We start from the raw sequence: 16446 nt of genomic DNA, 5'->3' as shown, positions 1-16446 counted from the left end.
TGAAAAGGAATGTTTTAGTATAGTTTGGAGCCTTAGGCGTTTTAGGCCCTACCTTACGGGGTCCACCTTCAAGGTCCAAACAGATCATAAGCCCCTGAAGTGGCTTATGCAGATGAAGGGTGAGAATCCGAAATTGCTCAGGTGGTCGATTAGCCTACAAGGGCTAGACTTCACCATAGAGCACAGACCAGGGAAGAGTCACGATAATGCAGATGGCCTTTCCAGAAGGTATGTTGACCGTCTGGATGAGGGTGTCTATCCCGTGGGAGATTAGGCACCCTCCACCTCAGTCTGGGGGGGGCGACTGTGATGCTGGAAATGTATCAGAGGGACAGGGCCTCTGAATCCTTGTCCTCTTCTGCCTTTTATCGTGTGTTCTGTTATGTTTTCTGCCCAGGAATCCATTTGGGACTCCTGGCAGTGCAGCTCTCTCTTTTGGTTTGGTGAACAGACCCCTGGGATACCCTTATGGCACCCATGGGTGGGGGGGTACAACCCTGTGCCCCTAGTGTATGTTTTTGGGCACCTGTGGGTGGCCCACAGAGCAGGGTATGGGCTGGTGGCAGCTCCATGCTGAATTGGACAGGTGCTCTGGGTGTCCTCCATTTTGGGATACCCAGGCCCTGCCATTGGGATCAGTTGATTCCTGATAGAAACAAGATGGCCCCTGTGGCCTCTTGCTTTCTATTGCCTGTTGTCTTGTTTTCCCAAAGTCCTGGGATGCCCTGACTCTGTCCCTTCCCCCTGACTGGCTGTTGGGTGGAAGTTCCATATATGGTGTTGTTGTGAAGGCCCAGCTAGACTGACTGGAGCCTTCCCAGTGACTGTATGTTGTGGGTACCTCCTGTGGGTGGGACCTGGGTGAATGGAGTGTGTGACCAATATACACTCCTTGTTGTGGTTGTCTGGTTTCTGGCATGAGAGACAAAGACTGAGACAGCCCTGCCCGAAACTGGCCTGAATGCAGTGTGTAGTGTTGAATGGCTGGGTACTTGTCCCAATCCACATTCCTTGTTGTGAGTGTCTGAAAGGGAGGAGTGTGGCCTGAATGCACTGTGTGCCTGATTGGCTGACTGACTGCATGAATGCCCTTCTGTGTGATTGGCTGCTGTGTGTGTGCCAGCAGTGTGGATGAGAGACAGAATAGTATATCTGGGGACCTCTCACCACTGGAAATTGTTCAGAAGCATTCAGAAGCTGAGTCTCCACTCAAGAGTAACTGGATTTGCTGATCCTCGACGTCCAGCTGGAAGAAGAAGACTTGCTGTGGCATTTGCTTCGACGGAACTGAAGGTTGTCGAAATCGTCGAGGACTGACCCGAGAGAGGACCTGGTAAGGCGCCCTCTTCCCGTGCTCCGAGGGACCATCGAGCACCGCTGAATCTTCGCCGAAGCGCCCTGGAAGTCAGACCCTCGAAAGGCTGCCGACCCGAGACGGGACCGCCGAGGAGATCGAAGTGAAGCACCCGGACATCGACGCTGTCGAAGTCCATTGCCGTCGACCAGGGTTCGCAGGTCTGTGTAACCGCTGGAGGCCCGTCGAAGTTGTGTTGCCCAGCCGTGGGAACCACTTGACGCCGTGCCGCCGACGATCGGAGCCGTCCGCTCCATTGCCTAAGAACATTCAATCGAAGGACTCTCTCGACCGCATCGTCGACCGCTTATCCTGCCGGAGAAAGTCGAGGACGACCAACGCGCCGAGGAGAAACCTGCCGGTGGGTTTCCCGCCACCCGACGACCCCAAAGACTCGGACGACTCGACGCCCTTGCTGGGCTCCCGTCTCTACAATCTTTGCGGTCCAGAACTATTGTCATCGAGGTGCCCCGCACACCTCCGCCTTGCAGGACGCCGACGCCCCGACGCCGACGAGCACCGCTCGGACGGAGCTGCCGCCTCTTCGACAACGTTCGGCCTCGTTCGTCGACGGACGTTCGACGCCCCGTGCCTCCCGCCTGAAAAGGAAGGCATTCAAGAAGGGCCGTCGATTCCCCGTCGCCGAACAGCGAGTCCCTCGACGCTTGTCGACGCCTTTTCGAGGAACTCGACTCCACCAGGTACATTGGGGGGGTAAAAACATTATAGGAGAAAAATAGACTATTGAACAATATCTGGACTGGGCTGGGGTTATATCTCTTTATTTTGCAGGTTGCCCAGGTGGGGGGATCTCCACACAGAACTGTGTCCAGTAGCAAGGGCCAGTATTCTGCCTATTGTTTCAACCCTCTGTTATCTCTCCTCTCTCTATTGCTGGTTTCCTTCTTATTGATCTGTGTGCCATTTCTACAGTATTGTGAATGCACCTTAATGAGGTCTAATATTAGTGGTACCACTTTAGAATTGTAGATATTTACCATTGCTGATTTTCCTGAGCACAAAGTGCGTTATTGTGATAAGTGTACATAACCCTTGAATATTAATTATATAAAGACTGTGTTTTCAGTAATACAGTGTGTGGACATTCCTTTGTGGGGGCTTGGGGATACACTGTACTTAAGAACCAGCCTGCATCACCTCCTGAGAAGCTAGGCCTTGATTGCTCGTCCATCGCTACCGTATTAGAGAATCTTGGCTGGGGTCCTCTGTGCCTCCCCTCTACCATATAGAGAGCAGAAGTACAGACCCCCCCACCGGTCTTCTTTACAGTTTACAACTGCAATAAAGTGGCCACTAAGGGTGTTGAAAAAAAAACTTCCCCCGGACTGGGAGTCTCTGAAAGCTCATTTCCATGCAGGCAGGTGACCTAGCCAGTGCATGACCTGAATTTAGGGGGGAGGTGTGAACGCAGGGGCTGAAATCGAGGCCGAACCCTGAACAGAATACAGGAAAATAGAAGCTTTCTTGATTGAAATGGTGGTCCCCTACAGATAAGAGGACAGCAGTGGGGATCTCTGTGTTGGCCGGTGCATCCCAGGTATTTACGATCTGCAGTCTATACTTCAAACAACAAAGGGACTAATACAAAAAAAACTCTGGTCACAGGCTGGCCCAGAGTGGCAAATGGCCTGGAGACCAGAGAGCTACAATTTGCATAACAGGAAGATTTGCTTTAATTTAATCCTTTAAGTGCCATGGGTATTTCTCCCCAGTGCCAGAGCCTTTTTTGGTGATTTTGGTATGTGGCCATTCAATGGCTTGTAACTTTTTCGTTACATGAGATATCTCGGCCAAATTTGGCTCCTTTTTTTCCCACATGTAGGCGGTCGTAACACCACCCAGGAATTCCAGGTTGCTGTAGGGGGGTGAGAGAAAATAAGGAAAATGTGTGAAAATTTTGGGTTTTTACAAAAAATGCCAATAAAATGATGCACAAAGAAGCCTGTGGTTTTTTCCTTGTAAGAGCTAGGAACAAATGGCTTGCTGTGCTGAGTTCCCCAATGTGTTGGCTTTCAGGAACAGGTTGAGTGGAAATGGAAAAAAATTATTTTGATGGGGTTATCAACCGTTTGGTGAGAGGTAGGCGATTTTTGCCATTTTTGCCAATTGGACATGCATGGACGGAATGGAAGAAAAGTGCAGGAAAGCCAGATTGGAGGACAGAAAGGCAGATATTTCTGAAAAGTAGACAAAATTCCAAGTTTAGGAAGGGGTGATTTGCATAGGTCAGCCAACAACTAGGTAGGGGAAACTGCCATCGAATGGGGGAAAAGCGGGAAAATGACTGAAAAAAAGGTATGTGTTGGACATGGTTGGCTTGGTACGGCAATGGCTTCTATGAATTTTGAGAAAAGCAATGCTCCGCTACATTCCCCCGACTCTTGCAGTTAGGAGAGCATACCATTTTTGTAGTGTTTGTACAAAACAAGCAATACCACAAGCCAAACACAGCCATGGTACACAGGAGTTTTACGCTCACGGCCTGACCAGACGCACTTAGCATGTGTAAATTGGGAAAACCAATGTGGTGAGGAATGGCAGCCATACATTTTTTGTAAGAGCATAGGCAGACCTTTTCAAGGGTAGGTGACTTGTGCAGGTTACAAAAGTGTATGGTGGCTAAAGCAGCGACTAAATGTAGGTCACATTTGGGAAAAGAAAGGGTTGTGAGACAAAGGGCTCCAGCAAATGGGTCAAAACGTTATGAAAACCACACAAACACAACACATGGCCTACCGTCCCGCGTTCCCACAGGTGTCCCGATGAAAACGGTACCTCACATGTGTGGGTGCACCTACCTGGCCGCCAAGGGGAAAGCCTAAAACACAAGTAACCCCAAGTCTGTTTTCACACCGGAAATGTCACACTCTCACATCATACAGATATGGGCCTCGGGTGTCCAAGCCACCGAGGAAAACTGGGAACCCCATGCATTTCCGAAAAGAGGACACCCGTGGGAATCCGCAAAGGTATGATATGCCCAAATTGCCCCAGATTTTATTACCCAGACACCCCCTCAAAGTCGAAATGTGGGAAAAAATACGCAATTTCCACACATTTCGCTCGGCTTACCCATCGAAACACGCCCCCAACAACACATGGCCTACTGTCACGCGTTCCCACAGGTGTCCCGATGAAAACGGTACCTCAAATGTGTGGGTGCACCTACCTGGCCGCCAAGGGGAAAGCCTAAAACACAAGTAACCCCAAGTCTGTTTTCAGAGGGAAATCTCAGACATTCTGCCGACCGGCACAATGTACAGATATGGGCCTCGGGTGTCCAAGCCACCAAGGAAAACAGGGAACCCCATGCATTTCCGGAAAGAGGACACCCGTGGGAATCCGTAGAGGTATGATATGCCCAAATCGCCCCAGAATTTTTTACCCAGACACCCCCGCAAAGTCCGAAATGTGGGAAAAAATACGCATTTTCCTCACATTTCGCTCGACTCACCCATCGAAACACGCCCCCAACAACACATGGCCTACCGTCCCGCATTCCCACAGGTGTCCCGATGAAAACGGTACCTCACATGTGTGGGTGCACCTAACTGGCCGCCAAGGGGAAAGCCAAAAACACAAGTAACCCCAAGTCTGTTTTCAGAGGGAAATCTCAGACATTCTGCCGACCGGCACAATGTACAGATATGGGCCTCGGGTGTCCAAGCCACCAAGGAAAACAGGGAACCCCATGCATTTCCGAAAAGAGGACACCCGTGGGAATCCGCAGAGGTATGATATGCCCAAATCGCCCCAGAATTTATTACCCAGACACCCCCGCAAAGTCCGAAATGTGGGAAAAAATACGCATTTTCCTCACATTTCGCTCTACTCACCCATCGAAACACGCCCCCAACAACACATGGCCTACTGTCCCGCGTTCCCGCAGGTGTCCCGATGAAAACGGTACCTCACATGTGTGGGTGCACCTACCTGGCCGCCAAGGGGAAAGCCTAAAAAATACAAGTAACCCCAAGTCTGTTTTCAGAGGGAAATCTCAGACATTCTGCCGACCGGCACAATGTACAGATATGGGCCTCGGGTGTCCAAGCCACCGAGGAAAACAGGGAACCCCATGCATTTCCGAAAAGAGGACACCCGTGGGAATCCGCAGAGGTATGATATGCCCAAATCGCCCCAGAATTTATTACCCAGACACCCCCGCAAAGTCCGAAATGTGGGAAAAAATACGCATTTTCCTCACATTTTGCTCGACTCACCCATCGAAACACGCCCCCAACAACACATGGCCTACCGTCCCGCATTCCCACAGGTGTCCCGATGAAAACGGTACCTCACATGTGTGGGTGCACCTACCTGGCCGCCAAGGGGAAAGCCTAAAACACAAGTAACCCCAAGTCTGTTTTCACACCGGAAATGTCACACTCTCACATCATACAGATATGGGCCTCGGGTGTTCAAGCCACCGAGGAAAACAGGGAACCCCATGCATTTCCGAAAAGAGGACACCCGTGGGAATCCGCAGAGGTATGATATGCCCAAATCGCCCCAGAATTTATTACCCAGACACCCCTGCAAAGTCCGAAATGTGGGGGAAAAAACACTTTTTCCGCACATTTCGCTCGACGCACCCATCGAAACGCGCCCCCAACAACACATGGCCTACCGTCCCGCGTTCCCGCAGGTGTCCCGATGAAAACGGTACCTCACATGCGTGGGTGCACCTACCTGGCCGGCAAGGGGCAAGCCGAAAACGCAAGCAACCCCCAGTCTGTTTGCAGAGGGGAATCTCAGCCATTCTGCCGACCGGCACAACATACAGATATGGGCCTCGGGTGTCCAAGCCACCGAGGAAAACAGGGAGCCCCATGCATTTCCGAAAAGAGGACACCCGTGGGAATCCGCAGAGGTGTGATTTGCGCACATCGCCCCAGATTTTTTTACCCAGACACCCCTGCAAAGTCCGAAATGTGGGGGAAAAAACTCTTTTTCCGCACATTTCGCTTGACGCACCCATCGAAAAACGCCCCCAACAACGCATGGCCTACCGTCCCGCGTTCCCACAGGTGTCCCGATGAAAACAGTACCTCACATGCGTGGGTGCACCTACCTGGCCGGCAAGGGGCAAGCCGAAAACGCAAGCAACCCCCAGTCTGTTTGCAGAGGGGAATCTCAGCCATTCTGCCGACCGGCACAACATACAGATATGGGCCTCTGGTGTCCAAGCCACCGAGGAAAACAGGGAGCCCCATGCATTTCCGAAAAGAGGACACCCGTGGGAATCCGCAGAGGTGTGATTTGCGCACATCGCCCTAGGTTTTTTTACCCAGACACCCCTGCAAAGTCCGAAATGTGGGGGAAAAAACGCTTTTTCCGCACATTTCGCTCGACGCACCCATCGAAACACGCCCCCAACAACACATGGCCTACCGTCCCGCGTTCCCACAGGTGTCCCGATGAGAACGGTACCTCACATGCGTGGGTGCACCTACCTGGCCGGCAAGGGGCAAGCCGAAAACGCAAGCAACCCCCAGTCTGTTTGCAGAGGGGAATCTCAGCCATTCTGCCGACCGGCACAACATACAGATATGGGCCTCGGGTGTCCAAGCCACCGAGGAAAACAGGGAGCCCCATGCATTTCCGAAAAGAGGACACCCGTGGGAATCCGCAGAGGTGTGATTTGCGCACATCGCCCCAGGTTTTTTTACCCAGACACCCCTGCAAAGTCTGAAATGTGGGGGAAAAAACGCTTTTTCCGCACATTTCGCTCGACGCAACCATCGAAACACGCCCCCAACAACACATGGCCTACCGTCCCGCGTTCCCACAGGTGTCCCGATGAAAACGGTACCTCACATGCGTCGGTGCACCTACCTGGCCGGCAAGGGGCAAGCCGAAAACGCAAGCAACCCCCAGTCTGTTTGCAGAGGGGAATCTCAGCCATTCTGCCGACCGGCACAACATACAGATATTGCGCACATCGCCCCAGGTTTTTTTACCCAGACACCCCTGCAAAGTCCGAAATGTGGGGGAAAAAACGCTTTTTCCGCACATTTCGCTCGACGCACCCATCGAAACACGCCCCCAACAACACATGGCCTACCGTCCCGCGTTCCCACAGGTGTCCCGATGAAAACGGTACCTCACATACGTGGGTGCACCTACCTGGCCGGCAAGGGGCAAGCCGAAAACGCAAGCAACCCCCAGTCTGTTTGCAGAGGGGAATCTCAGCCATTCTGCCGACCGGCACAACATACAGATATGGGCCTCGGGTGTCCAAGCCACCGAGGAAAACAGGGAGCCCCATGCATTTCCGAAAAGAGGACACCCGTGGGAATCCGCAGAGGTGTGATTTGCGCACATCGCCCCAGGTTTTTTTTACCCAGACACCCCTGCAAAGTCCGAAATGTGGGGGAAAAAACGCTTTTTCCGCACATTTAGCTCGACGCACCCATCGAAACACGCCCCCAACAACACATGGCCTACCGTTCCGCGTTCCCACAGGTGTCCCGATGAAAACGGTACCTCACATGCGTGGGTGCACCTACCTGGCCGGCAAGGGGCAAGCCGAAAACGCAAGCAACCCCCAGTCTGTTTGCAGAGGGGAATCTCAGCCATTCTGCTGACCGGCACAACATACAGATATGGGCCTCGGGTGTCCAAGCCACCGAGGAAAACAGGGAGCCCCATGCATTTCCGAAAAGAGGACACCCGTGGGAATCCGCAGAGGTGTGATTTGCGCACATCGCCCCAGGTGTTTTTACCCAGACACCCCTGCAAAGTCCGAAATGTGGGGGAAAAAACGCTTTTTCCGCACATTTCGCTCGACGCACCCATCGAAACACGCCCCCAACAACACATGGCCTACCGTCCCGCGTTCCCAGAGGTGTCCCGATGAGAACGGTACCTCACATGCGTGGGTGCACCTACCTGGCCGGCAAGGGGCAAGCCGAAAACGCAAGCAACCCCCAGTCTGTTTGCAGAGGGGAATCTCAGCCATTCTGCCGACCGGCACAACATACAGATATGGGCCTCGGGTGTCCAAGCCACCGAGGAAAACAGGGAGCCCCATGCATTTCCGAAAAGAGGACACCCGTGGGAATCCGCAGAGGTGTGATTTGCGCACATCGCCCCAGGTTTTTTTACCCAGACACCCCTGCAAAGTCCGAAATGTGGGGGAAAAAACGCTTTTTCCGCACATTTCGCTCGACGCACCCATCGAAACACGCCCCCAACAACACATGGCCTACCGTCCCGCCTTCGACAGGTGTCCCGATGAAAACGGTACCTCACATGCGTGGGTGCACCTACCTGGCCGGCAAGGGGCAAGCCGAAAACGCAAGCAACCCCCAGTCTGTTTGCAGAGGGGAATCTCAGCCATTCTGCCGACCGGCACAACATACAGATATGGGCCTCGGGTGTCCAAGCCACCGAGGAAAACAGGGAGCCCCATGCATTTCCGAAAAGAGGACACCCGTGGGAATCCGCAGAGGTGTGATTTGCGCACATCGCCCCAGGTTTTTTTACCCAGACACCCCTGCAAAGTCTGAAATGTGGGGGAAAAAACGCTTTTTCCGCACATTTCGCTCGACGCAACCATCGAAACACGCCCCCAACAACACATGGCCTACCGTCCCGCGTTCCCACAGGTGTCCCGATGAAAACGGTACCTCACATGCGTCGGTGCACCTACCTGGCCGGCAAGGGGCAAGCCGAAAACGCAAGCAACCCCCAGTCTGTTTGCAGAGGGGAATCTCAGCCATTCTGCCGACCGGAACAACATACAGATATTTCTTACATGTGTGCACAATACTTTCCAGCTTCTCCTTCATCTCACTTCACCGTTCTTTTCTTTCCAGCAGAATAAGATTGGCTTTCCCAGGCAGGGTCATAATATGTCTCAGAAAAGTTTTTTGCACTTTAAAATTACCACAGTAGTGATTTGGCACAGTGCAAAGCGTAGTTACAGAACATACCATGTAGCAATCTCTCTTCCAAGTTGTGATTTACAACCTCAAATCTCCATGACAAACAAATCTGCTTTAAAGAGTGGCATGGGACCATTTGAAGAATCGCACCAGTTTCAATTTATAATCCTGAAAAAAGATTAACATGGACTACGTGGATGAGATAGATACACCCTTACTACAGGCATCTGACTATAGTGGACAGACTGATCTCTTCATCCTTCCAATGCCAGTAAATTCAGAGTTAGCAAAATGGGTAATAACCTGCTAAGAGATAGCGCTTTGAATTACTTGTGCATGTGCTACCATAATTATGATTGTCTCGCTAAAAAAGCAAATGGATCTCTTTGAACTCAGAGCAGTTGCCCTGTGGGGTATAATCAAAGGCTCCAAACCAACGGAACTGAAGGGGCCACTGAAAAAATGACCTGGCCTTCTTTATAGAAAAACCTTCACACAGAAAATTGGCCTATCATGGCAGACTGTGGGGTTTCAGCAAGTAACACAAGGAAGGGCCATGTGAAAAAGTCCTAAAAGTCATTACAAAAAGAAAAGCACCATTCTAATTCACAAGTGGCAGGAGAAATTCAAAGGTCCCGTTCACATGAAAAACCGGAGTTTCAAACATTGTCACCAAAATGGCTTCGCATGTGTCTTTGCAGCTTAAAGCAAGACATGATAAAAATATGCCCCAGCTAACATAGGGAAAAGACATAGTTTGTGTTGACAAGATGTAATGTATATTATGCTTCACATTCAAAATACCGGCAAACATTTCAAAAGAAAAGCCCACTTTGTTTCCATGAAAAGTTCCTGTAGGCCTTGTGGGGCAACTGTCACAAAGGACTCCCCCACCGAAAGCCTGACTTCCATCCCAGCTGTTTACAACTGCAATAAAGTGGCCACTAAGGGTGTTGAAAAAAAAACTTCCCCCGGACTGGGAGTCTCTGAAAGCTCATTTCCATGCAGGCAGGTGACCTAGCCAGTGCATGACCTGAATTTAGGGGGGAGGTGTGAACGCAGGGGCTGAAATCGAGGCCGAACCCTGAACAGAATACAGGAAAATAGAAGCTTTCTTGATTGAAATGGTGGTCCCCTACAGATAAGAGGACAGCAGTGGGGATCTCTGTGTTGGCCGGTGCATCCCAGGTATTTACGATCTGCAGTCTATACTTCAAACAACAAAGGGACTAATACAAAAAAAACTCTGGTCACAGGCTGGCCCAGAGTGGCAAATGGCCTGGAGACCAGAGAGCTACAATTTGCATAACAGGAAGATTTGCTTTAATTTAATCCTTTAAGTGCCATGGGTATTTCTCCCCAGTGCCAGAGCCTTTTTTGGTGATTTTGGTATGTGGCCATTCAATGGCTTGTAACTTTTTCGTTACATGAGATATCTCGGCCAAATTTGGCTCCTTTTTTTCCCACATGTAGGCGGTCGTAACGCCACCCAGGAATTCCAGGTTGCTGTAGGGGGGTGAGAGAAAATAAGGAAAATGTGTGAAAATTTTGGGTTTTTACAAAAAATGCCAATAAAATGATGCACAAAGAAGCCTGTGGTTTTTTCCTTGTAAGAGCTAGGAACAAATGGCTTGCTGTGCTGAGTTCCCCAATGTGTTGGCTTTCAGGAACAGGTTGAGTGGAAATGGAAAAAAATTATTTTGATGGGGTTATCAACCGTTTGGTGAGAGGTAGGCGATTTTTGCCATTTTTGCCAATTGGACATGCATGGACGGAATGGAAGAAAAGTGCAGGAAAGCCAGATTGGAGGACAGAAAGGCAGATATTTCTGAAAAGTAGACAAAATTCCAAGTTTAGGAAGGGGTGATTTGCATAGGTCAGCCAACAACTAGGTAGGGGAAACTGCCATCGAATGGGGGAAAAGCGGGAAAATGACTGAAAAAAAGGTATGTGTTGGACATGGTTGGCTTGGTACGGCAATGGCTTCTATGAATTTTGAGAAAAGCAATGCTCCGCTACATTCCCCCGACTCTTGCAGTTAGGAGAGCATACCATTTTTGTAGTGTTTGTACAAAACAAGCAATACCACAAGCCAAACACAGCCATGGTACACAGGAGTTTTACGCTCACGGCCTGACCAGACGCACTTAGCATGTGTAAATTGGGAAAACCAATGTGGTGAGGAATGGCAGCCATACATTTTTTGTAAGAGCATAGGCAGACCTTTTCAAGGGTAGGTGACTTGTGCAGGTTACAAAAGTGTATGGTGGCTAAAGCAGCGACTAAATGTAGGTCACATTTGGGAAAAGAAAGGGTTGTGAGACAAAGGGCTCCAGCAAATGGGTCAAAACGTTATGAAAACCACACAAACACAACACATGGCCTACCGTCCCGCGTTCCCACAGGTGTCCCGATGAAAACGGTACCTCACATGTGTGGGTGCACCTACCTGGCCGCCAAGGGGAAAGCCTAAAACACAAGTAACCCCAAGTCTGTTTTCACACCGGAAATGTCACACTCTCACATCATACAGATATGGGCCTCGGGTGTCCAAGCCACCGAGGAAAACTGGGAACCCCATGCATTTCCGAAAAGAGGACACCCGTGGGAATCCGCAAAGGTATGATATGCCCAAATTGCCCCAGATTTTATTACCCAGACACCCCCTCAAAGTCGAAATGTGGGAAAAAATACGCAATTTCCACACATTTCGCTCGGCTTACCCATCGAAACACGCCCCCAACAACACATGGCCTACTGTCACGCGTTCCCACAGGTGTCCCGATGAAAACGGTACCTCAAATGTGTGGGTGCACCTACCTGGCCGCCAAGGGGAAAGCCTAAAACACAAGTAACCCCAAGTCTGTTTTCAGAGGGAAATCTCAGACATTCTGCCGACCGGCACAATGTACAGATATGGGCCTCGGGTGTCCAAGCCACCAAGGAAAACAGGGAACCCCATGCATTTCCGGAAAGAGGACACCCGTGGGAATCCGTAGAGGTATGATATGCCCAAATCGCCCCAGAATTTTTTACCCAGACACCCCCGCAAAGTCCGAAATGTGGGAAAAAATACGCATTTTCCTCACATTTCGCTCGACTCACCCATCGAAACACGCCCCCAACAACACATGGCCTACCGTCCCGCATTCCCACAGGTGTCCCGATGAAAACGGTACCTCACATGCGTGGGTGCACCTACCTGGCCGGCAAGGGGCAAGCCAAAAACGCAAGCAACCCCCAGTCTGTTTGCAGAGGGGAATCTCAGCCATTCTGCCGACCGGCACAACATACAGATATGGGCCTCGGGTGTCCAAGCCACCGAGGAAAACAGGGAGCCCCATGCATTTCCGAAAAGAGGACACCCGTGGGAATCCGCAGAGGTGTGATTTGCGCACATCGCCCTAGGTTTTTTTACCCAGACACCCCTGCAAAGTCCGAAATGTGGGGGAAAAAACGCTTTTTCCGCACATTTCGCTCGACGCACCCATCGAAACACGCCCCCAACAACACATGGCCTACCGTCCCGCGTTCCCACAGGTGTCCCGATGAGAACGGTACCTCACATGCGTGGGTGCACCTACCTGGCCGGCAAGGGGCAAGCCGAAAACGCAAGCAACCCCCAGTCTGTTTGCAGAGGGGAATCTCAGCCATTCTGCCGACCGGCACAACATACAGATATGGGCCTCGGGTGTCCAAGCCACCGAGGAAAACAGGGAGCCCCATGCATTTCCGAAAAGAGGACACCCGTGGGAATCCGCAGAGGTGTGATTTGCGCACATCGCCCCAGGTTTTTTTACCCAGACACCCCTGCAAAGTCTGAAATGTGGGGGAAAAAACGCTTTTTCCGCACATTTCGCTCGACACAACCATCGAAACACGCCCCCAACAACACATGGCCTACCGTCCCGCGTTCCCACAGGTGTCCCGATGAAAACGGTACCTCACATGCGTCGGTGCACCTACCTGGCCGGCAAGGGGCAAGCCGAAAACGCAAGCAACCCCCAGTCTGTTTGCAGAGGGGAATCTCAGCCATTCTGCCGACCGGCACAACATACAGATATTGCGCACATCGCCCCAGGTTTTTTTACCCAGACACCCCTGCAAAGTCCGAAATGTGGGGGAAAAAACGCTTTTTCCGCACATTTCGCTCGACGCACCCATCGAAACACGCCCCCAACAACACATGGCCTACCGTCCCGCGTTCCCACAGGTGTCCCGATGAAAACGGTACCTCACATACGTGGGTGCACCTACCTGGCCGGCAAGGGGCAAGCCGAAAACGCAAGCAACCCCCAGTCTGTTTGCAGAGGGGAATCTCAGCCATTCTGCCGACCGGCACAACATACAGATATGGGCCTCGGGTGTCCAAGCCACCGAGGAAAACAGGGAGCCCCATGCATTTCCGAAAAGAGGACACCCGTGGGAATCCGCAGAGGTGTGATTTGCGCACATCGCCCCAGGTTTTTTTTACCCAGACACCCCTGCAAAGTCCGAAATGTGGGGGAAAAAACGCTTTTTCCGCACATTTAGCTCGACGCACCCATCGAAACACGCCCCCAACAACACATGGCCTACCGTTCCGCGTTCCCACAGGTGTCCCGATGAAAACGGTACCTCACATGCGTGGGTGCACCTACCTGGCCGGCAAGGGGCAAGCCGAAAACGCAAGCAACCCCCAGTCTGTTTGCAGAGGGGAATCTCAGCCATTCTGCTGACCGGCACAACATACAGATATGGGCCTCGGGTGTCCAAGCCACCGAGGAAAACAGGGAGCCCCATGCATTTCCGAAAAGAGGACACCCGTGGGAATCCGCAGAGGTGTGATTTGCGCACATCGCCCCAGGTGTTTTTACCCAGACACCCCTGCAAAGTCCGAAATGTGGGGGAAAAAACACTTTTTCCGCACATTTCGCTCGACGCACCCATCGAAACACGCCCCCAACAACACATGGCCTACCGTCCCGCGTTCCCAGAGGTGTCCCGATGAGAACGGTACCTCACATGCGTGGGTGCACCTACCTGGCCGGCAAGGGGCAAGCCGAAAACGCAAGCAACCCCCAGTCTGTTTGCAGAGGGGAATCTCAGCCATTCTGCCGACCGGCACAACATACAGATATGGGCCTCGGGTGTCCAAGCCACCGAGGAAAACAGGGAGCCCCATGCATTTCCGAAAAGAGGACACCCGTGGGAATCCGCAGAGGTGTGATTTGCGCACATCGCCCCAGGTTTTTTTACCCAGACACCCCTGCAAAGTCCGAAATGTGGGGGAAAAAACGCTTTTTCCGCACATTTCGCTCGACGCACCCATCGAAACACGCCCCCAACAACACATGGCCTGCCGTCCCGCCTTCGACAGGTGTCCCGATGAAAACGGTACCTCACATGCGTGGGTGCACCTACCTGGCCGGCAAGGGGCAAGCCGAAAACGCAAGCAACCCCCAGTCTGTTTGCAGAGGGGAATCTCAGCCATTCTGCCGACCGGCACAACATACAGATATGGGCCTCGGGTGTCCAAGCCACCGAGGAAAACAGGGAGCCCCATGCATTTCCGAAAAGAGGACACCCGTGGGAATCCGCAGAGGTGTGATTTGCGCACATCGCCCCAGGTTTTTTTACCCAGACACCCCTGCAAAGTCTGAAATGTGGGGGAAAAAACGCTTTTTCCGCACATTTCGCTCGACGCAACCATCGAAACACGCCCCCAACAACACATGGCCTACCGTCCCGCGTTCCCACAGGTGTCCCGATGAAAACGGTACCTCACATGCGTCGGTGCACCTACCTGGCCGGCAAGGGGCAAGCCGAAAACGCAAGCAACCCCCAGTCTGTTTGCAGAGGGGAATCTCAGCCATTCTGCCGACCGGAACAACATACAGATATTGCGCACATCGCCCCAGGTTTTTTTACCCAGACACCCCTGCAAAGTCCGAAATGTGGGGGAAAAAACGCTTTTTCCGCACATTTCGCTCGACGCACCCATCGAAACACGCCCCCAACAACACATGGCCTACCGTCCCGCGTTCCCACAGGTGTCCCGATGAAAACAGTACCTCACATACGTGGGTGCACCTACCTGGCCGGCAAGGGGCAAGCCGAAAACGCAAGCAACCCCCAGTCTGTTTGCAGAGGGGAATCTCAGCCATTCTGCCGACCGGCACAACATACAGATATGGGCCTCGGGTGTCCAAGCCACTGAGGAAAACAGGGAGCCCCATGCATTTCCGAAAAGAGGACACCCGTGGGAATCCGCAGAGGTGTGATTTGCGCACATCGCCCCAGGTTTTTTTACCCAGACACCCCTGCAAAGTCCGAAATGTGGGGGAAAAAACGCTTTTTCCGCACATTTCGCTCGACGCACCCATCGAAACACGCCCCCAACAACACATGGCCTACCGTCCCGCGTTCCCACAGGTGTCCCGATGAAAACGGTACCTCACATGCGTGGGTGCACCTACCTGGCCGGCAAGGGGCAAGCCGAAAACGCAAGCAACCCCCAGTCTGTTTGCAGAGGGGAATCTCAGCCATTCTGCCGACCGGCACAACATACAGATATGGGCCTCGGGTGTCCAAGCCACCGAGGAAAACAGGGAGCCCCATGCATTTCCGAAAAGAGGACACCCGTGGGAATCCGCAGAGGTGTGATTTGCGCACATCGCCCCAGGTTTTTTTACCCAGACACCCCTGCAAAGTCTGAAATATGGGGAAAAAAACGCTTTTTCCGCACATTTCGCTCGACGCAACCATCGAAACACGCCCCCAACAACACATGGCCTACCGTCCCGCGTTCCCACAGGTGTCCCGATGAAAACGGTACCTCACATGCGTCGGTGCACCTACCTGGCCGGCAAGGGGCAAGCCGAAAACGCAAGCAACCCCCAGTCTGTTTGCAGAGGGGAATCTCAGCCATTCTGCCGACCGGCACAACATACAGATATTGCGCACATCGCCCCAGGTTTTTTTACCCAGACACCCCTGCAAAGTCCGAAATGTGGGGGAAAAACGCTTTTTCCGCACATTTCTCTCGACGCACCCATCGAAACACGCCCCCAACAACACATGGCCTACCGTCCCGCGTTCCCACAGGTGTCCCGATGAAAACGGTACCTCACATGCGTGGGTGCACCTACCTGGCCGGCAAGGGGCAAGCCGAAAACGCAAGCAACCCCCAGTCTGTTTGCA

Source organism: Ambystoma mexicanum (assembly GCF_040938575.1).
Source record: "Ambystoma mexicanum isolate Mex_15411 chromosome 12 unlocalized genomic scaffold, UKY_AmexF1_1 Mex_chr12_unloc.1, whole genome shotgun sequence".
In the NCBI taxonomy this organism is placed as follows: Eukaryota; Metazoa; Chordata; class Amphibia; order Caudata; family Ambystomatidae; genus Ambystoma; species Ambystoma mexicanum.
Note: the sequence above shows the minus strand (reverse complement) of the source record.